At 41.6% G+C, this 21581-nt stretch overlaps 1 protein-coding gene across 3 annotated transcripts in view; it reads left to right on the plus strand.

The window, feature by feature from the left end:
* SHISA6 (shisa family member 6) overlaps positions 1-21581 on the plus strand; it is a 405883-nt gene that overhangs the window by 365419 nt on the left and 18883 nt on the right. The window lies entirely within an intron of this gene.

The following is a 21581-nucleotide window of genomic DNA, read 5'->3' on the forward strand; positions in this document are numbered from 1 at the left end:
AAGGAAGAGAGTAGCTCCCAAATATGGGAAAGGTGTATAAATATTGTTGACTGGTCTTCCTATATCTTTAATGTCTTATAATAATGTCAATTAGTGATGTAATCTGATTGAAAATTTCCTTTTTAAAAGAAGAAAAATAAAAGGTCAGAGATAGTTTGGTTTTATTGTTTCTAGTCCATCAACTTGCAAAGCTAACTCCTCTCCTACACACTCCAGAGCTCTGAGGCAATGAGTCGAAGAGTCTCTCCTGATTAACACATGGAGGCAGTGAGGTTTTGTTGTTGCTATTTTATTTGATTTTTGTTGTGGTTCATATATCTTTCACTGTGTCTTGGAAAGAATTTAAACACTTTAAAATGGCAAACAAGGATGTAAGAGGGAGAAACCATACAAAGCCAGAGGACACAGTAAAGGCAGAAATTAAGCTCAATCATCTATTCCTCTGAAGACTGTTCAGCGTGGTTGTTCTCATTTATGTTTTTTTATTTATTGCTGCCAGAGTTATCACTGGGGCTTGGTACCTGCGTGATGACTCCTCTGCTCCCAAAAACTATTTCTTTTTAAAAAAATATTTATTTATTTATTCCCTTTTGTTGCCCTTTTTGTTTTTTTATTGTTGTAGTTATTGTGTTGTTATTAATGTCATTGTTGCATAGGATAGAGAGAAATGGAGAAAGGAGGGGAAGACAGAGAGGAAGAGAGAAAGATAGACACCTGCACACTTGCCTGTGAAGCCACTCCCCTGAAGGTGGGGAGCCAGGGGCTTGAACCGGGATCCTTACGCTGGTCCTTGCGCTTTGCGCCACCTGTGGGGCTTAACCCGCTGCGCTACCACCCAACTCCCTTCTTTTTTTATTTTATTTTATTTGATAAGACAGAAATTGAGAAGGGGAGAAATAAAGAGAGACTCCTGCAGCATTTATTTCACTGTTCATGAAGCTTCCTTCATGTAGGTGGGGTGTGTACTGGGGGCTTGAACCCATATCTTTGCACATGGTAAAGTGTGCGTCCAACCAGATGTGCCACTGCCCAGCCCTTCGATCTGGCTGTTGTAACCGTCAGGCAGAAAGAGAAATGGAATTTTCTCTGGCATACAACTTAAATTATTTTTAAGTGAAAGCAACACCTTGGCAGGTAGACTTTAAAGTGATTTTTTTGTTTGTTTCTTTTGTTTTGTTTTTGCCTCCAGGGTTATCGCTGGGTGGGACTCAGTGCCTGCACTAGGAATCCACTGTTGCTGGTGGCCATTTTATTCCCATTTTGTTGCCCTTGTAGTTATTGTTGTTGCTGTTGTTGTTGGATAAGGCAGAGAGAAATCAAGAGAGATGGGGAAGATAGAGGGAGAGAGAAAGATAGACACCTGGAGATCTATTTCACCACTTGTGAAGTGACCCCTCTGCAGGTGTGGAGCGGGTGGGAGGGAGCCAGAGGCTGGAACCAGTATCCTTACTCTAGGCCTTGTGCTTCACGCCATGTGCACTTAACCCACTGTGCTACCGCCAGGCCCCAAGATTTCCTTTTAAAGGGGGCATTATGGTGTAACATGAGGTTATCAGATTTGCAGTCTATTCAGCATATCACTCCAGAGTGAATCAGTGAGTGCAAACTGTGAGGTTACACTGCTTTTTGAGCTCTCTGCTTTCTGCTGATTCAGTTGACCCAAATATGGCTTCAGATCATCAGGATGCAGTGGTCTATATTTCCTTCCCACACTTCTCCTTGGATATTGCTTCTTTCAGCCAAACTATTGATAAATATTGCATGGTAGTAAGCCAGAAACCATTCCCCTGGGCACGGCAGATATTCTGTGTTGCATAGCAGACAATGAATCTGAGAGCAGGTCACATCTGCTTGTGAATATTAAAAAATCTGGCAAGGATGCTTGCTTAGTTTTTACATTAGACTTCAATCAAAGATGTGCCTGCAAACTGTTTCCAGGACAGCACCGCTTACCACCTGCTCTGTGTGGGTATAATAAGCAACCAGAGCTTCACTTCTGTACCCCATTACCAGAAACAAGGTTGTTTATTTGTGACTGTTGTTTGTTAGTGTTGCTCTGTTTTTGCCTGCATAGCTTTTGGTGTCTGTTTACCCACCTGTTTGATCCAAGCAAAGTAAAGTTCACAGCACAGATACTCTGCCCCATCATTACCACCTCTGGGCATACATCATGTGAAAGTAAATAAGTGAGTTTTGTGAGAAATTTGCAATCTGGATAAAGAATATTAAAAAAAAAAAACTTTCGGTGAGTGGTGTCAGGAGTTTGACAAGCATTTTTGTGAAGTGCCAGGGTCAGTACTTGAGGCTCTGCAAGCCATGCAGCTGCAACTGCAACTCTACAAGGATACCATTCCAGAATAAATGGTTTCCGATAAGATTTTAAAAGGGAATTTGGCGGGAGTCCGGCGGTAGCGCAGCGGGTTAAGCACTGGTGGCGCAAAGCGCAAGGACCGGCATAAGGATCCCGGTTTGAGCCCCTGGCTCCCCACCTGCAGGGAAGTCGCTTTACAAGCAGTGAAGCAGATCTGCAGGTGTCTGTCTTTCTCTCCCCCTCTCTGTCTTCCCCTCCTTTCTCCGTTTCTCTGTCCTATCCAACAACGACAAAATCAAGAGCAACAACAATAAAAACAATAAGAGCCACAAAAGGGAATAAATATTAAAAAAAAAAAAAGTAGTTTGGCAGCCAGTGGTGGTGCACTGGGTTAAGCGGACATAGTATGAAGAACAAAGGATCCTGGTTCAAGCACCCAATTCCCCACCAGCAAGGGGGTAGGAGGTCGCTTCACAAGCGAAGAAGCAGGTCTGCAGGTGTCTTTCTTACTCTCTCCCTCTCCCTCCCCTCTCAATTTCTCTCTGTCCTAGCCAATAAAATGGAAAAAAAAAAAAAGGCCTCCAGGAGCAGTGGATTGATAGTGCAGACACTGAGCCCCAGAAATAACTCTGAAGGCAATAAATAAATACAATAAATTTAAAAAGTAGTTTAACTATATTCAAGTAACACAAATGGGTCAGATTTGTCCCATAGATGACAATATACTAACTTTGAATCTATGCAATTGTTTCTAGCTATAACTGCCCCAAAAGATCAGTTTTCTCACTGGTTATTCCTAATTCAATAATCTAAGAAAATTAACAACATAAAAACTCACTCAGTATCACCTTCATATGAAATTGGAAGCATACCATCCCATATGGTATGCTCACAGTAGTCGCAAACATGACAGATATACTCAGCCAGATTTTTGGCCAACTCCTTGAGTAACCCTTACCTGGTTATCAGTTCATCCAATCCATCATTTTCTTTGTGAATGTCTTCACAGAACAGAATGATGCTTTCTGTTGGCCTCTGTGGAGTAACCAAGACTGACATCCATTATCATTTATGTGAAATATTGGCCAACGGAATCTCAGATTTATGATTGATCTGACTTACTCCTTGAGTGAAATCTCCAGGAAAGGAATAGGTGAGTGATTTGGGTGGTAAAAGAAATTATTAGAAAGACACCTGCAAACGTGCTTTACCATTAAGAAGTGAAAGATGTAAGGGTAGAGGGTAACATAATGATTATGCAAACAGACTCTCATGCCTGAGGCTCCAAATCCCAGGTTCAGTCCCCCTCAACACCATAAACCAGAACTGAAGAGTGTTCTGTAAAAAAAATTAAATTGAATTAAATTAAAAAATAAAAGAAGTGAAAGATGTATATGCTGAAACTTACAAATCAGTATTTTGGAAATAGAAAAAGATACAAAGCAGTGGAAATAATTCCCTTGCTATTATTAATCTAGTTAGTTCATGCATTTAATTGTTCAGTTATGTGGACTTTCTCAGTGCTAATTAACTGAGTATCTGCTTAAGATGGATTTACATAAAAGTGAGGAGAGGTAGTTGAATAAATAACCACTTGAAAAATAAATACAATTCTTACCTCATGACATAACATGATACAGTATGTGTGGTGAAGATCAAAATGCAAAAGTGAAACCATAAAAGAAACAGAAAACAATATCCATGCCATCTGGGGCCAGGAATGATCTCTTTGAGCATATCCCAACTCAAAGCCCAGAGTCTGTGCTCAAAATTGCTTTGTGAATTATACATGAATAAATTGCCAACTAAATGAATCATATACATATACTTTATTACATTTGAATTTAAGATACTTTACTTGCAAGTAAAGAAATTAATTTGAAAGATACATCATAAAAAAGTAGAAAATGTGATTGTGATAGGTATGGGATCAATAACTTTTGCATAGAGAATTCTTAACAACTGAAACAAATAATAAAAAATAAGATAATCTCTCCAATGGGAGGGCAATGAGCAAAAAAAAAAAAACCATCAAACACATTCTAACATATATTAAACTATATATCAAATAATATCTCATATCAAACATAAAGGAAAGTTAAAAAAATAATTAACCTCACTAGTCATCAGTGAAATACAAAGCAAACTGACTACTTGTACACCCCTTCCAACTAGCAAAACCTATTTCCTCTAAGAAGAAAAAAGATACTATCCAGTGTTACTCAGAGTGAGAAGAAATGGGAACTGTGCTCTCAACCAGAATTGAAAGAAACATCAGGGGCCGGGTGGTGGCACACTTGGTTGAGCGCACGTATTGCAATGTGCAAGGACCCAGGTTTGAGCCCCCAGTCCCCACCTGCAGAGGGAAAGCTTCATGAGTGGTGAAGCGGGGCTGCAGGTGTCTCTCTGTCTGTCTCCCTCTCTACCACCCCCTTCTCTCTTGATTTCTGGCTGTCTCTTCTTCTTCTAGCGTTTGCCCTTCTTCCGTAGCCAGTCAACAGCGTCAGGTTGAGCCTGATGTAAAGTTTCGAGACCTCCTTTGAATCTGGAGAGGTGGCAGTTGTTGACTATGTGGGTCATAGTCTGTCTGTAGCCACAGGGGCAGTTCGGGTCATCTCTGGCTCCCCAGCGATGGAACATAGCGGCGCACCGGCCATGGCCTGTTCCATAGCGATTGAGGAGGGCCCGATCATAACGTGCTAGGTCAAAGCTGGGTTGACGCTTGCAGGGGTCTGTGATGAGGTGTTTGTTCTTTACCTCAGCTGACTGCCAACTCTGTTTCCAAGAGTCTCTATCCAATAAATAAATATAATAAAAATATTTAAAAAAAAAAAAAGAAAAAAGAAAGAAACATCAATGAGCGTAAAATTTTTGACAGGACATTAAGCTATAACCTTTAAAAACACATTTGCTCTAATCTAGAAATATCCCCCTAGATAAGCCATCCAAGGACATATAGAAAGCTCTAAAAACTATTGTCCACAATGTCATTAATGTGAGAACAACATAAATATCAACAATAAGGACCTGGATTTTTATAAAATACAATTATTCTGCAGGAGGTTACTCAGTACAAGAGAGGAACTTCCAGATGTGGGACCCTGGTTGGATCCTCAGCATCAAATATGTCTGAGAGACTTAGAAGACTTAATGCTAAGCAACCACTTATAATTATCATCAAAGTGTTTGCTATTGACATGGAAAAAATATTCACAGTATGTTTGGAACTGGAAAAAAAATGACAGCAGAAAAGTTTGCCCATTACTACCGTGTGTGTGTGTGTGTGTGTGTGTGTGTGTGTGTGTGTGTGTGTAAACACACATCTCTTTTAACCCATTTTTATTTTCTATATTTCAACAATTACCATTAGTTACATAGCTTTTGTTGAGTTGTCAGAGAAGTCATGCCTCATTTTTGCATAGAAAAACACATCATGTTTCCATCCTGACTTCCCAGGGCAGACAACCTCATCAGTGTGTCCCAGAACCTCACCTCTGTAGAGCCCTACCCAACTAGAGAAATGCAGAAACAGGCTGGGAGTATGGATCGACCTGCCAACACCCATGTCCAGCAGAGAAGCAGTTACAGAAGCCAGAACTCCCACTGTCTGCACTCCAAAAATATTTTTTTTCTTGCCTCCAGGGTTATTACTGGGGCTCAGTGCCTGCACCATGAATCCGCTGCTCCTGGAGGCCATTTTTTCCTCCCTTTTGTTGTCCTTGTTGTTGTAGTCTTGTTGTGGTTATTATTGTTGATGTTGTTTGTTGTTGGATAGGACAGAGAGAAATGGAGAGAGGAGGGGAAGACACAGAGGGGGAGAGAAAGACTTCACCGCCTGTGAAGAGACTCCCCTGCATGTGGGGAGCCAGGGGCTCAAACCGAGATCCTTAGGCCGGTCTTTGCGCTTTGCGCCATGTGTGCTTAACCAACTGCGTTACCGCCCGACCCCCCTCCAAAATAATTTTGATCCATACTCCCAGAGGGGGAGAAATGATAGGGGAGATCAACAGAGATGGAGATCAAGCTCCATCGGGACCTGGAGAGAGAAGAGGAATAAAAGGAAGGACATTCAAAGCAGTAATGGATGTAGTTGTGACTTGGAAAGAAACAGAAGTTGGTGGGAAAAAAATGGATATATATATATATATATATATATATATATATCCATATATATATATATATATGGATATATATATAGTAGTCAACTCATATCTAGGACCTTGGGAGAACTACTGTAGCTTCCAATGGAGGGACTGGAGTTACAGAGCTCTAGTGGTGGGAATGATGTGGAATTATATCCCTGTTAGCTTCTGCTTTTGTAAATCAATATTAAGTCACTTATAAAATTTAAATAACAAAAGAAATCAATAAAAGACAAATACACCATGACTTTTCAGGCAACCAAAATAAAAAGTAATGCCAGTAACAACTGGAGTTATTATCAGAAGGGAGACAGGGATATGCCTAGAGATTTCTAGAAGCCTAACAAGTGAGACAGAAACGGGAGGCTTCCTTCAGCTCTCTCCTTGCTTATCACACTTGAAGGAGTGTCTCAGAATGACAGGGTATCAAGTTTCCACAGCAGCACTGGCATGTCTGTTGTCAAGGCTAGTCATTTATTTAAGATGTTCTTTATAGAATTATTTAAGATGTTCTTTCTAGAAGGCTTCCCATACCCATGAGGAAAAGCAGTAACGTGTAAATTTTTCACAAAGCAAGGGAGTTGAACTCTGTATAACAATAGTAAATGTTTATCAGTCTAACAAGCCACATTATTTCACAATGGAATTGTACAGCGAATAGAGAATATACTAATTGCCCCTTTTTTCTCATTGGGATGTCAGCTGATGTTTGTTATTTTACTGCAATAGTCATAGGACTAGGATTCCCTAGAGATCAATAAAGCCTACTACGGTTGTCTTAGTAACTCATTTGAGTAGAATGTGCCTGTAACAAGCTTCGCTGGGAGGTATCAGAGAACATAGCACCACGTCAAGTATGGTTAGTGTGGTCAGATGATGTCTCCTGCTCTCTGTGTGAGATGTCTGGATTCATCAGTCCTTGTCATAACCAATAGCCCTATGACCTGAGCTAATTAACACTCGTGCCTATTTTTCTTAGCCATCAAATGGGGGTAATAATAGCTCAGATCTTTTAAAAATTGCTATAAAGATCTCCTAGTGTGTGGGGGGGGGGCAGGTGGTGGCACACCTGGTTAAGTGCACTTAGTCCTAAGTGCAAGGACCCATGCAAGGATCAGTGTTCTAGCCCCCAGCTCCCTACCTACAGGAGGAGACTCTTCACAAGCTGTGAAGCAGGTCTGCAGGTGTCTTATCTTTCTCTCTCCCTCTCTATCTCCCGCTCCCCTCTCAGTTTCTCTATGCCCTGTCCAATACAGTGGGGAAAAAAAAAAAAATGACTGCCAGGAGCAGTGAATTCCTTCTGCCGGAACTGATCTCCCATGATTCCGCCCCCCCCCCAAAATCTACTAGTGTAAGGCATGTAAAGAACCCAGACACTGCAAACGTTTACTGAGCCTTTTGTATTTATGACCCAGGCACTACACATTAGTTCTAGAAGTTCATGCTCCTCTGTTCATCAGAACTTAAAAATCCCAATACCGGGGGTGGGCGGTAGCACAGCAGGTTAAGCGCACATGGCGCAAAGCGCAAGGACTAGTATAAAGATCCCGGTTCAAGCCCCTGGCTCCCCACCTGCAGGGGAGTCGCTTCACAGGCGGTAAAGCGGGTCTGCAGGTGTCTGTCTTTCTCTCCCCCTCTCTGTCTTCCCCTCCCCTCTTCATTTCTCTCTGTCCTATCCAACAACAACGACATCAATAGCAACAATAATAATAACCACAACAACGATAAAAAACCAACCAGGGTGACAAAAAAAGAAAGAAAGAAAGGCCTCCAGGAGCAGTGGACTCGTGGTGTACAGGAATCAAGCCCCAGCAGTGACCCTGGAGGCAAAAAAAAAAAAAAAAAAAAAAAAAAATCCGAACACCAGCAGGCTTCCAAAACACACCATATTTCAGTACTCAGCACAGAATGACCTCCAGGGTCAACCCTGAGTCTTACCAGCGGAAGCTTAACATTGGCCACCTGAAATTTAGGTGTGTTGATAGAGGTGAACCTGCTCTTTACAATGAGTGAGGGGGGCTGGGCCTATCTTTTTCTCTTGCTTTTTTCACATTTCACGTTGAGCTCCAACAGACACTTACGCAGGAATCCAACAAACTGATTGAATAATAGTTTGGATAGATGGTAGTCATAAAAGTTGAACTCTGCCTGTTACCTAAGATGGCTACCCATCTGTCAGAAAGAAATGTTTCAAGTAGCAGAAATGAGTCCCCCAATGAAGAAATGTAAACTTGTATTTGTTATCATCTTTCTCTATATCTCCTTCCTGGCTATTTGCTCACTAAATATGAAGACCTTATGTTCTAGAGGCTTTACTTCAAAAGAAATGTCAAGAGATGCTTCCCTTTCTCCCACTTGCATTTTTATTCTAGCTTTCTGTGTCAGTCTGTTCACTGAAATGAACTATCTCTGACTGAGTGACTTCTAAACACAGATTTATTTCTCAGAGTCCTGGGAACTTGGAATCTGAGATGAAGGTGCCAGTATGATTGGGCTCTGGAAAGGGACTTCTTCTAGGTTGCAAATTGCTACCCTCACCTAGAAGAAAAAAATGTTAGAGAACTCTCTACAGTTTCTCTCAGAAGGGCTCGTTGATGAAGGTTCTACCTTCATGATATAATTTTCTTCCAAATATCTCATCTCTTAATGTTAGCTCACAGGAGGTTAAGACTTCATGTGAATTGTGTGTGTGTGTGTGGGGGGTGGTCACAAGAATTCATTCTCTGACACCTCTTTTCCACAGTTCAGTTCTTTCCAGTGATTAATTCTTAGAAAATAAAGCCTTGGGGACTGGTGGTAGCACACCGGTCAAATGCAAATCGTGTGAAGCACAAGGACCAACTTAAGGATCCCGGTTCAAGCCCCCGGACCCCCACCTGCAGGGAGGGGTCACTTCACAGGCAGTGAAGCAGGTCTGCAGGTGTCTTATCTTTCTCTCCTCCTCTCTCCATTTCTCTCTGTCCTATCCAACAACAACAGCAACAACAATAATAGCAACACCACCACCAACAATAATGGAAAAAAGATGGCTGCCAGGAGCAGTGGATTCGTGGTGCAGGCACTGAGCCTCAGTGATAACCCTGGAGGAAGAGAGAGAGATGGGGGTGGTGGGAGAAGGGGAAGAAAAGAAAACCTTTGCCATATTACTCACCTGTTTAGGAACACATAACCTTTCAGGATAAAGTCAGTCAAATTTGGCATTACAAGTGGCAAGATGGCCAGGGAAGTGTTTTCCAGTAGGGTACATGTCTAGCATATATGAGGTGCTGGATTCAATCCCCTTGTAACACATTAAAAAAAAAATTACGAAGGCTGGGCATTTGGTTGAGAGGACCATGTTACCATGCATAAGCACCAGGGGTTCAAACACCCCCCCCCACTCCCCACAAGCCTCATGAGTGGGGAAACAGGTCTTCAGGTCCTTCTCTCTCTCTCTCTCTCATCTCCCCCTCACCTCTCAATTTATATCTGTCATATCTATAATAAAAAGAAAGAAAGGGGGAGTCAGGCTGTAGAGCAGAGGGTTAAGCGCAGGTTGCGCAAAGCACAAGGACCGGCATAAGGATCCCGGTTCGAGCCCCAGCTCCCCACCTGCAGGGGAGTCGCTTCACAGGCAGTGAAGCAGGTCTGCAGGTGTCTATCTTTCTCTCCTCCTCTCTCCATTTCTCTCTGTCCTATCCAACAACGACAACAACAATAATAACTACAACAATAAAACAACAAGGGCAACAAAGGGAATAAATAAATAAAATAAATATTAAAAAAAGAAAGAAAGGATAAAAAAAAATGGCCACTGGGAGCAATGGATTTATAGTGCTAGCACTGAGACCCAGCAGTAACCCTGGTGGCTATAAGAAAAATGAAAATTAATTAGTTAACTAAAAATGTCTATCATCGAATCTCATTCTTTCCACATGTATTACTACTTTCCCCAGCACACAACCTTTACTGCACCAAACCTTCCATTCTACAAGCTCCACTCTGATACTTTTTCTGAAAAGATTTATTCTGCTTATTTTACTACAACATGGGGCCAGGGCACTGGTCTGGCATATGCAAGGTATCTGGGATATCAGTCATGGAAGTCCATGTCCTCAGCTGAGCTATTCCCCCAGATGTGCTACCTTCATCCTACTCTTAGCCTTCCCTTATCCCCTGATTTTCCTGTTCCCCAGTTGGAAATCAAGTACCTTAGAGCCTCAGTCAAGATTTACTTTCTTTGTGTAATCTTTCCAACACATACACTAACAAAATCTTCAGAATTAGATAGGTGCCTTCCACAATGGTATAGACATATCTACACTAGTTCATTTTAAAAGTGATCGCTGAACACCCGCTCTGTACAAGAAAGATTGGGTCATATCTACTTTTACATTGCCTCCAAATGTCCAGAAAAAATGGACTCACTCGTTCATTCATCCAAGGAGTGAAACCACTATGCTAGCCAGCTTGGAAATAGAAACATCAATTCTCCATCGCCCACCATCATCAGAATGCTTACAGTGTGTCAGAAGAGACAAGGCTTGCACAGATGCGATTAAGACCTATGTAAGAGTGGTAAGTAACTCCAAGAAATTACAGAGCATAGGAGCCAGTGGAAGCAAGCATGAGAAGGGCAGAGACCTCTAGTATGTTTATCATTTGCCAGAGAGTTAGTACTCACTTCCTGAAAACAGCTGTCTGTATGAAGATTTCCCCCCCCCCAAAAAAAAAAGAACACGGACTGTCCAAACCCCTGGTCTCCTCTGTACCTAGCTGTGTGACTGGCTTCTGCTAAGATGCACAAATTAATTGCATGCCAGTTTTTAGGTGCAAGAACAGAAGCTGCTAAGAATGAGGCAATATAAGAATAAGGGAAAATTATACTGCTCTGTGTAGGCCTTCATAGTGGTGTTACGGACAGGTATGTGTAGGCACAGTTCTTCTACATTTGAAACGGTAAGAATATTTCTCCAGGGGCCACGTGGCGGCACACCTGGTTAAGTGCACACATTACAGTGTGCAGGGAGCCAGATTCAAGCCCCTGGTCCCCACCTATAGGGTGGGAAGTTTCACAGGCAGTGAGGTAGGGCTACAAGTGTCTCTCTGTCTTAGGGAGCTGGGCAGTAGCACAGCGGGTTAAGTGCACATGGCACAAAGCACAAGGACCCGTGCAAGAATTCTGGTTCAAACCCCTGGGTCCCCACTTGCAGGAGGAGGGTCACTTCACAAGCAGTGAAGCAAGTCTGCAGATGTCAATCTATCTCTCTTCCTCTCTAAATTTCCCTCTGTCCTATCCAACAACAACAAGGGCAACAAAATGAAAAAAGTGGCCACCAGGAGCAGTGGATTTGTAGTGCATGCACTGAGCCCCATCGATAACCCTGGAAGCAAAAAAAAAAAAAGGCTATCCCTCCAATTATCAGCCATTATTACCAGTTTCCAAACTGAAAGAGTCTGTATTTCCCTAGATCTGCAGTTGGTCATAGATGAATCTGCATTTGCACATTCTAGTAGAATAGTTGTACAGTGTAGAGTTTTAGGACACTCTCACTGGAGCCTCAAGATGTGAGTTTGAATCTGGGCTAAGCCTCTCACTTTCTGTGTGCTTTTAGTAACTCACAGTCACTTATAGAATGGGAATGAAATCACAGAGTTGTTGTGATGCTTCAATGACACCATGTTTGAAAGTTGCTTAGGAGGCCAGGTGGTGGTGCACCTGGTTGAGCACACAGGTTAGGATGTACAAGGACCCAGGTTCAAGCCCCCCAACTCCCACCTGCAGGAGGAGAGCTTTGAGAGTGGTAAAGCAGGGCTGCAGGTGTCTCTCTGTCTCTTCCTCTCTATCTCCCCCTTCCCTCTTAATTTCTGACTTTCTCTATCCAATAAATGATTTAAAAAATTTAATTCCTTAGCACAACAAGTGCCTGACACAGCAAATGACAATGAGTAGGGGGGAAAAATAGTGTTGTTATTGCTTAAACACAATACATCCACATTTCTGCCTGGATAGCAATGTGCATGTTTTCTTGTGTTAGACACCAAGCTTAGGACTTCATCCAGTTGGTATTATAATGTGAAGAACAAATCTGAAGGTCAAAAATGGGCCCAGATCACAAAAAAGTTTTCACTGATGAAAGGGAAATATGACAGCATGTCAGATACACTCCTAACTCATAATAATTATAGGTTAGATATAGGTCTCTAATGACCCTTTTTTATTTCTTTATTGGGGGATTAATAGTTTGCAGTCGACAGTGAAATACAATAGTTTGTACATGTATAACATTTCCACATAACAATAAAACCCCCCACTAGGTTCTCCTCTGCCATCATGTTTCAGGACCTAAATTCTCCCCACCACCCACCCCAAAGCCTTTTTACTTTGGTGCAATACACCAACTCCAGTCCATGTTCTGCTTAGTGTTTTCCCTTCTGTTCTTGTTTGCCAGCTTCTGCCTATGAGTGAGAGCAGCCCATATTCATCTTTCTGTTTCTGACTTATCGCACTTAACACGATATCTTCAGGCTCCATCCAAGATGGGATGAAGAAGGTGAACTGGTGACCCATTTTCTTTTGCATGTCTTCTAAATATCAGTCAATCCTCTGTTCTAGTTATTTCAACTCCAGTCCCCTTTTATGATAATGAGACATCTGTGTCACCTGGGAGATTATTAGGTGCCTAGATCAAGTTCAAGAAATGGTGGGGTGGGATACTTCTGGGTACAGGTAAGGAGAGTCTGAAATCTAAAAATCTTAAAACTGCACATCAATATCACTTCTGAGAGAAGAGCATTGGCCTTAAACTTTCTTGGAAACCCACCTGGAGTACTAGCTTGACCAGTGCCAGAGAAGCCCCTCTCCCAGGGTTACATGTTACAGTGCACAGCTGTTACGTGTTACATGTACATGTTACAGTCCCCAGCTGTAGGGGAAAAGCTTTGTGAGTGGTGAAGCAGTGTTACAGGTGTCTCTCTGTCTCTTGTCCTATTTCTCCCTTCCCTCTTGATTTCTGATGGTCTCTAGCCAATAAATAAATTAATAAAAAATTAAAAATTGCTTAGCACAGCGAGTGTCTGACACACAAATGACAACACACGGGAAAAAAAATAGTATTATTACTGCTTAAACACAATACAACCACATTTCTGCCAGGGGCATCACTTTCTCATACCTGACTCTGATGCCCTAACCCACTCGTGGAAGGAATCCCAGGTCTTCCCAAGGTTGACTTTCCAGGTGTGTGACTCAAATAGCTCTTGGGAATTTGTGCTAGTCCTGAGTCCCCTGGAGCTGAGGGAAGGGTAAGTATTCCATTTATGGTGATTTATAATAAGTGCTAGGAGAAAGAAGAGCCAGTGTTTTCTAGGTTCACAGGAACCAAAGTGGTCCTAAGGAAGTGGATCACAGCAGGTGGTCAACAGCTCTCTCCAGGGAAACGGAAAGTTTGTTTGCTTGTATTAGCATGCCAAGCCACAGGATGTCTTTTTTTTTTTTCCACTTATTTATTTTTTCAGGCAGATTAGGAAGTCCTTGCCAGAAGTGGGAAACACCGCATGCCTGCTAGGGAAACATACATAAAACTCAGATTCTTAGAGGTGGCTCACAAGAGGCTCGAGTCAAAGCCTCAAAGTAAAAGAAGACAGAGAAAAGGAGAGAATGGACAGGAGCATAGAGCTTGATGACCTCACGAAGTCACTGGCCATCAGCCAGTTATCTTGAGAAGAATCCCACCTTCCAGCACAATGACTCATAGGCCCACCTCTTTCCAGTGACCTTATCATGCCACCGGGATTAAAGAGATAGGATTCAGATGGCAGCTAATTCCCAACACAACACGTGTGATGTGTGGGCTGAATTCGACAGTGGGGGGAGAGTAAGTGCTTACTCCTCCACATATACTCAGATATGTACATAAAATATTACAACCCACATGCATATGGCTACTGGCCCAGAAAATTTGCCACTTTGAGTCTTAAGAAGCAGCTAGAGAATAAAAAAAAAAGGAGAGCATAAGACAGACAGTCAAGTCTTGCCCATTTTTGCTGCCTTAAGCAGTGATTTATTGATTTTCATTCATTTAAGCAGTGATTTATTGATTTATTTATTATTTATTTTATTTATTATTATTTATTGATTAAGCAGTGATTTATTGATCGATTGAAATTTATTGATTTCATTCATTTAAGCAGTGATTTATTGATTGATTTATTATTTATTTTATTTATTTATTATTATTTATTGATTAAGCAGTGATTTATTGATTTTCATTCATCAGTCAAAAAATTAAGTGTCTAAGACGGCACACTGCAGGAGTATTATTGAGGTATGATTGATTTCTCTCTTTTATTTTTAAATATTTATTTTAAATATTTATTTATTCCCTTTTGTTGCCCTTGTTGTTTTACTGTTGTAGTTATTATCGTTGTTGTTATTGATGTCGTCGTTGTCGGTTGTTGGATAGGACAGAGAGAAATGGAGAGAGGAAGGGGAGACAGAGAAAGAGAGAGAAAAATAGACACCTGCAGACCTGCTTCACCGCTTGTGAAGCAACTTCCCTGCAGGTGGGGAGCCTGGGGGCTCGAACTGGGATCCTTACGTCTGGTCCTTAATGCTTTGCACCACTTGCGCTTAACCCGCTGCACTACCGCCCAAATCCCTATTTTAAAATACTTTATCTGTTTAATTTATTGGATAGATACAGAGAGAAACTGAGAGGGAATGGGGAGACCAAGAGGTGGGTAGAAAGAGAGACATCTGCAACAATGAAGATGCCCCCCTGCAGGTGAGGACTGGGGATGTGAACCCAGGTTCTTATGCCTGGGAATGTTTGCACCCAACTGAGTCTACCACCTCCTAGGCCCAGTGTGAGACGTTCTGTGGACCAGCAGTTGGGGAGAAGTGTCTTACATGCAGAGATAGTCTTTTATTTTAATTTTATTCATGATTTAATATTGATTTACAAGATGATAAGATAATGGGGGTATAATTCTGCACCATTCCCATCACCAAAGCCCTGTATCCCCATTCCCTCCATGGAAGCTACAGCCGTTCTTCCAAGGTTGATGCAGAAATATTGAACCATTTTTCAAAGAGTTAAGGACTGAGACACTGGAGTAAAAATGCAAAGTCATTTATGATGTAAGCTCCAAAAACAATGGTAGTAATTGATTCCAATTGTCAAGAGGGCAAGAAACAACACAAGGGCAATGTTATGGAGAGGAAATGAGTTTTATCTTCATGAACTGGGAAAGTACCATCCAGACCAAAAAAAAAAAAACTGCCTGAGAAAAATATTGAAGCATTGGTGGAGTTGGAAACAGCAAAGAGAAAAATCAGTCAGCCCTTATGAGTCACTAATATGTCAGGTGTAATTCTGTAGACCTTGGTTATGACTGTTCTAAGAATACAATGAGGGGGTCGGGTGGTAGCACACCAGGTTAAGCGCACATAGTACGAAGCTCAAGGATCCGAGCAAAGATCCCGGTTCAAGCCCCTGACTCTCCACCTGCGGGGGGGGGGGGGGGAGTGTCACTTCATAAGTGGTAAAGCAGATCTGCAAGTGTTTTTCTGTCTCTCTCCCTCTTTACCTCCCCCTCCTCTCTCGATTTCTCTCTGTCCTATCCAATAAAAATGATAAGTGGCTTTCAGGAGCAGTGGATTCATAGTACCAGCACCAAGCCCCAGCAGTAACTCTTAAGGCAAATAATAATAATAATAAAAATAATAATAATAAATACAATGACATTTCGCAGTATTTCTCAGAGTGTAGTCTAGTTTCCAACTGCAGAGAACATCACCTAGAATGCTTTCAAAAGTACTATTTCCTGGGGTTGCCTTAAGTCACTTAAATAATAATGGTGAGAGGGCCTAAGATGTTTTGTTTTTTTTAATGAGTTTCTTAGATGACCTCAGACACTTCAACTTTAACCTGTTAGCAATTTGCAATATTCATGTGCTTAAGACTGGGAAGAAGTTAACATTCTAAAAAGAGTAGATGAGCAGGCATACCAGGTGGAGCCCTATAGACAGAGTCTGAAGGCAGAGAGGAAATGGGAAGCTATCATGGCAACTCTAGAGTGTGTTGCTGTGTCCAAGACTTGAGAGCCTTTAACCAGTATGCATGTTACTGCTTTGTTTTGTACTCTGTTTAAGACCGTTATTTGTACCTCTCAATCTTGTGACTCACTAAACAGAAATGACTTTTGCTAGGCATAATAGAAGCACCAGACTTGGGGAGTTGGGCTGTAGCGCAGCGGGTTAAGCACAGGTGGCACAAAGCTCAAGGACAGGCATAAGGATCCTGGTTTGAGCCCTGGCTCCCCACCTGCAGGGGAGCCGCTTCACAAGCGGTAAAGCAGGTCTGCAGGTGTCTCTCCCTCTCCCCTTCTCTGTCTTCCCCTCCTGTCTCCATTTCTCTCTGTCCTATCCAACTACGATGACAACAATAATAACTACAACAACAATGAAAAACAACAAGGGCCAACAAAAGGGAATAAATAAATAAAATAAATATTTTTAAAAAAAGAAGCACCAGACTTAATGCCTGAGGCCCCAGGTGGTCCCAGGTTCAATTTTTGGTACCCCCATATCCCAGAGCTGAGTAGTAAGAGCAGAAAGAGACTCTCTCTCTCTGGAAAGAAATTGTGGGGCTGGGTGGTGGTGCACCTGGCAGAGTACACCTATTACAATGCACAAGGATCCAAGTTGGAGCCCCTGGTCCCCACATGCAGGGGAAAGCATTGCGAGTGGTGAAACATTATTGCAGGTGTCTCTGTCTCCCTCCCTCCCTCCCTCTCTCTACCTCTCTCTCTTTATTTTACATTTTATTATCTTTATTTATTTGATAGAAACAGCCAGATATCGAGAGGGGAGAGCGAGATAGAGAGGAAGCGAGGCAGAGAGATACCTGCAGACATGCTTCACACTCCTGAGGCTTTCCCCCTGCGGGTGGGGACTGAGGGCTTGAACCTGAGTCCTTGAGCATTGTAACATTTACATTCAACCAGGTGCCCCTCTCTCTCCCTCTCTATCTCCCCTTTCCCTCTCAATTCCTGACTGTCTCTATCCAATAAATAAATAAATAAATATTTTTAAAAAGGGAAAAGATTGTTTTTGCTTCATTTTTCACTGAATTATCACAAGGAATATCCAACGCTAAATCACTCTTTGTCCCCCTCCCACTCCAAACACATAGACAGACACACAGGTACATAACACACATATACACATACTCACTTATCTGCTTAGTTTGTAGAATAAAATTACCACTTCTTTTAGCAGCAAAACCAATTGCTAATATCAGGAAACTCACTTTCAGCTTTAGCAACTCTACTGGCTATAAGGACAAAGGGAGATGCCTAGTTCTAGGACATCTGTCAGCTACTGGCGGTCCATACAGTGTCAGTGGGCAGGAGGAGACACCTTGCTTCTCTGCTTCAGGCAGCCTTGGAGCTCAGATGAAGATTGCTATGCCTTTGCACAGTCCTGTCAGCATATTGATCAATGAGCCCCAAGCATTAGTTAATTGCTATGTCATCCAGCTCCATCCATCAGGAAGGGCTGATGTTACCGACTGGGAATGGTGCCGACACTCAAAATTCTTTAATGGGGAGGGGAAGGTTGGTAATTTAAGAAGTGGAGATGTGATCCATTGATAGGTTTAGTGAGAGAAAGACAGATCTAACGTACCATAGTGTGCATGTCACCATAGAAAGGAGCTCTAGCAAAATGATGGGGTTGTTAGTTTTCCTGTCCTTTGTCTACTGTGGCTTCTGCTTCCCCTTCACATCAGCACCCAGATGCCCATATATCTCAGACCTCCTTCCATTATCTGGAATACCAGCTGCCTCAATTCCATAGACCAGGGCCACAGAGCCTAAGAATACTTGAGTTTTTGGCAACAAGGGATTGCCTTTATCTAAGGAGTAAAGGAACTTTAGAGCCTGGTAAGCCCTTGTAGGAGGCATCCTCAATACTAGCAAATAGCTCTTCATGGCCAAGAGACTATTAAAATGCATGAAAGAAACTGAAATCTGACTCAGATCCCAAGTAGCACATGGATCTTATTCTCTCCATGTGCAAAATAACTGACCTATAACATAGTTGGGATTCTGTGAATTCCAAAGCTTTAAAAAAGAAAGAGAGAGAGAAAAGGAAGAAAATAATTGACCTACAATATAGTTGGGATTTTGTGAATTGCAAAGCTTTAAAAAAAGGGGGGGGGGGAGGGAGAGAGAGAGAGAGAGAAAGTAAGGAAGAAAATATTTGACCTACAACATTAATTGTGATTTTGTGAATTCCAAAGCTGAAAGCAAGGAAGGAAGGAAGGAAGGAAGGAAGGAAGGGAGAAAGGACTGAAGAAAATACCTGACTGACAACATAGTGGGGATTGTGTGGATTCCAAAGCTTTAAAGAAAGAAACGAAGGAAGATCACAGCTTTGTAGATCAACACTGTGGCTATGGTATTGGACTTAAAAGCTTGAGGGCAGGGAAGGCAACATAATGATTATGCAAACAGACTCTCAAGCCTGAGGTGCTCAAGTTTTATTCCAACCCTCCCTCTCCTGCCACCACCACCATAATAAGCTAAAGTTGAGCAGTGCTTTGGTAAAATAATAATAATGATAACAATAAATAAATCTTGAGGCCCTGAATTTGATCCCTGGCATCATATGCTATGTCTCTCTTTTTTCCTCCTCTTTTTTCATGTTAATAAATAAATAAATAAATCTTTTAAAAAATAAATACCTTCAAGCTGTTGAGAGACTAAGGAGTCAGCCCTAAACACTCCCCCTTTCTTCCCCACCTCCTTGACTGGGCATTGGACTCTTCAGACTACCAGAGAGACTCCATGAGCATGACAATAAAACATGTTGGACATTATTCGGGAGGATATCCCAAGAATAGTGAAGCTGGATATGGCTTAATTTTCTCCCCAAAAAGCAACCACAAAGCTGGACAAAATTAGTTTATAAATCAAGTCCAGTGCTCTGGAAATTGATCTAAAGGATAGAACTATCTAAGAAACATTTGTACTTGAGAAATTGCTAACTTCCAGATATTTAGTGAGACCTTATGACACTAGACTGTTTCCAGACTTTTCCAAAGAGAATCAGAAAGAATGAGAAAGACCACAGCCCCGGAACTTCCATAGATGTGTGGGGGAAAAAAAAAAACTGATCTCAAGGGTTACATACAACTCCATTAAAAAAAAAAATCTAATTTTGGAAAGTGATATAACCTAGACATTAATTTTGTTTATGGACAGAATCAGTGAGGATAATTCCTCTCTGTTCCATGTGAGCAGTCAGAGGGCTGGGGACTGGAATCATCTGAAGTCTTGTTTACTCACATCTCTAGAAGCTGATGTCCATAGTTGACTGCTACCTTAGCTTGAGCTGTCAACTCTCATATATGCCGTGTACATGTGTCCTAGACTTCTTCACAGCAAGGTGGCTAGAATTCAAGATTGAGTGTATGGTAAGTGAATTGAATGAAAGCCATGTCACCTTTCTGAAGTCTAGTCATGGAAGTTATGCATTATTACTCCTCAGACAGTATGTTCTTGGAGCCAGTGCCAATTTCTAAGGAGAGAGAGCTACTAAATGGAAAGGCTTTAGGAAAGTATGTGTCCATGTTGTAAAATATAATGCATCACAGTCTCTGAAAACTGGCCTTTATTTCAATCCTATGACTGTCCTTAACTAACTAGCTTACATGTATAGGGGCCAGCCATGCAGAGAGACTAAATCTCTCTCTCAATCTCATTCTTTCCCCCCCCCCCACTCTTAGCCCCAAAAGCGTTCCTAAGTTTTGGAGAAATAGTTTTACTTGACCAAAACTGAGTCACATATTCTTATCTGGTCAAATCAAGCATAACCTTGAGTTTGCACTGTGTGGAAGGGAGGAAGGTCATTTCATGCAGTGATAGCAGAGAGGAGAAGATGCTCCAGTAGAATGGAGGAAAGAGACGAGATGAATGAATAGTAGCTTTCTAAGCACAAGGATTCACTTTTAGCTGTCAAGACAACCCAGAATGTATCAGAGAACACAAGGTTAAAAAAAAAAAAAGTAAATGCATGCTCATGTCAAGAGACAAGCATAAAACAACATGGCACAAAAAGGTTAGATATAAAAGGATAGGCAAAGTTTATCAAGGCAAATGCAAACAGAGACAACTGGGCTGGCAATATAAATATCAGATGAAGAGGACTTGAAGGAAAAGAGAAAAGGTATTCAACAGAACAGAAGGGGTTTATCCAATGTTGATAAAGGATAAAGTCGCAAAGAAGACAGGCACCATGCACCTTTTTTGTATGTGTGCTGAATAATGTATCTAAGAAATATATGAAAACCATATCTGTAAGGAATACAGAGAGAGAATGACAGGAACACATGAGTAGTAGGAGACCTGAATATAACTCCCTCAGTCTTTGACAGATTGAGTAGGAAAGGAATGAATTAGGATAGAGGGGAACTGAATAATGCATTCCACGAGTCTGGTTTAATAGATTAATGTCAATTTTGCACTCTATAAGAATAAAACACACCTTTTCATCAAGTACTCGTGAAGGATTTATAAAAACTGATCATGTATTAGCCCCAAAAGTAAATCTCAATAAACCACCAAAAGTAAAACTTGGGAAGATTCTCCTCTTTGGCCACCACGAAATAATGTCACCACAGAATTAATGTCAAATCAACAAACTCTAATACTTGGAAACTTACAACACTCTACTTAGTCATTCTTGGGTCAAAGAGAAAATAAAAACTATAATTATACATCTACTATAGTAGCAACAATAAAAACACTGAATATTGACCCTTGTGGGGTAGTACAGAGGCAAATTTAGGACTAAATATCTGAAATTCTAAATAGAAAAATGTAGAAATAAATCAACTAAAGATTCAGTCTCATTAATTAGAAAAAAAATCCAAACCAATTAAATTTTTGATTTGAAGACCATCAGATAAAGATCCAACTGAGAAGAAACAGTTCTTTTCCAGGGCTGGGTGGTAGCGCAGCGGGTTAAGCACACATGGCACAAAGCACAAGGACCAGCATAAGAATCCCAGTTCGAGTCCCCAGCTCCCCACTTGTAGAGGAGGGGTATCTGCACAGGCAGTAAAGCAGGTCTGCAGGTG

This window comes from Erinaceus europaeus, chromosome 12 (genome assembly GCF_950295315.1).
Source record: "Erinaceus europaeus chromosome 12, mEriEur2.1, whole genome shotgun sequence".
Taxonomy (NCBI): Eukaryota; Metazoa; Chordata; class Mammalia; order Eulipotyphla; family Erinaceidae; genus Erinaceus; species Erinaceus europaeus.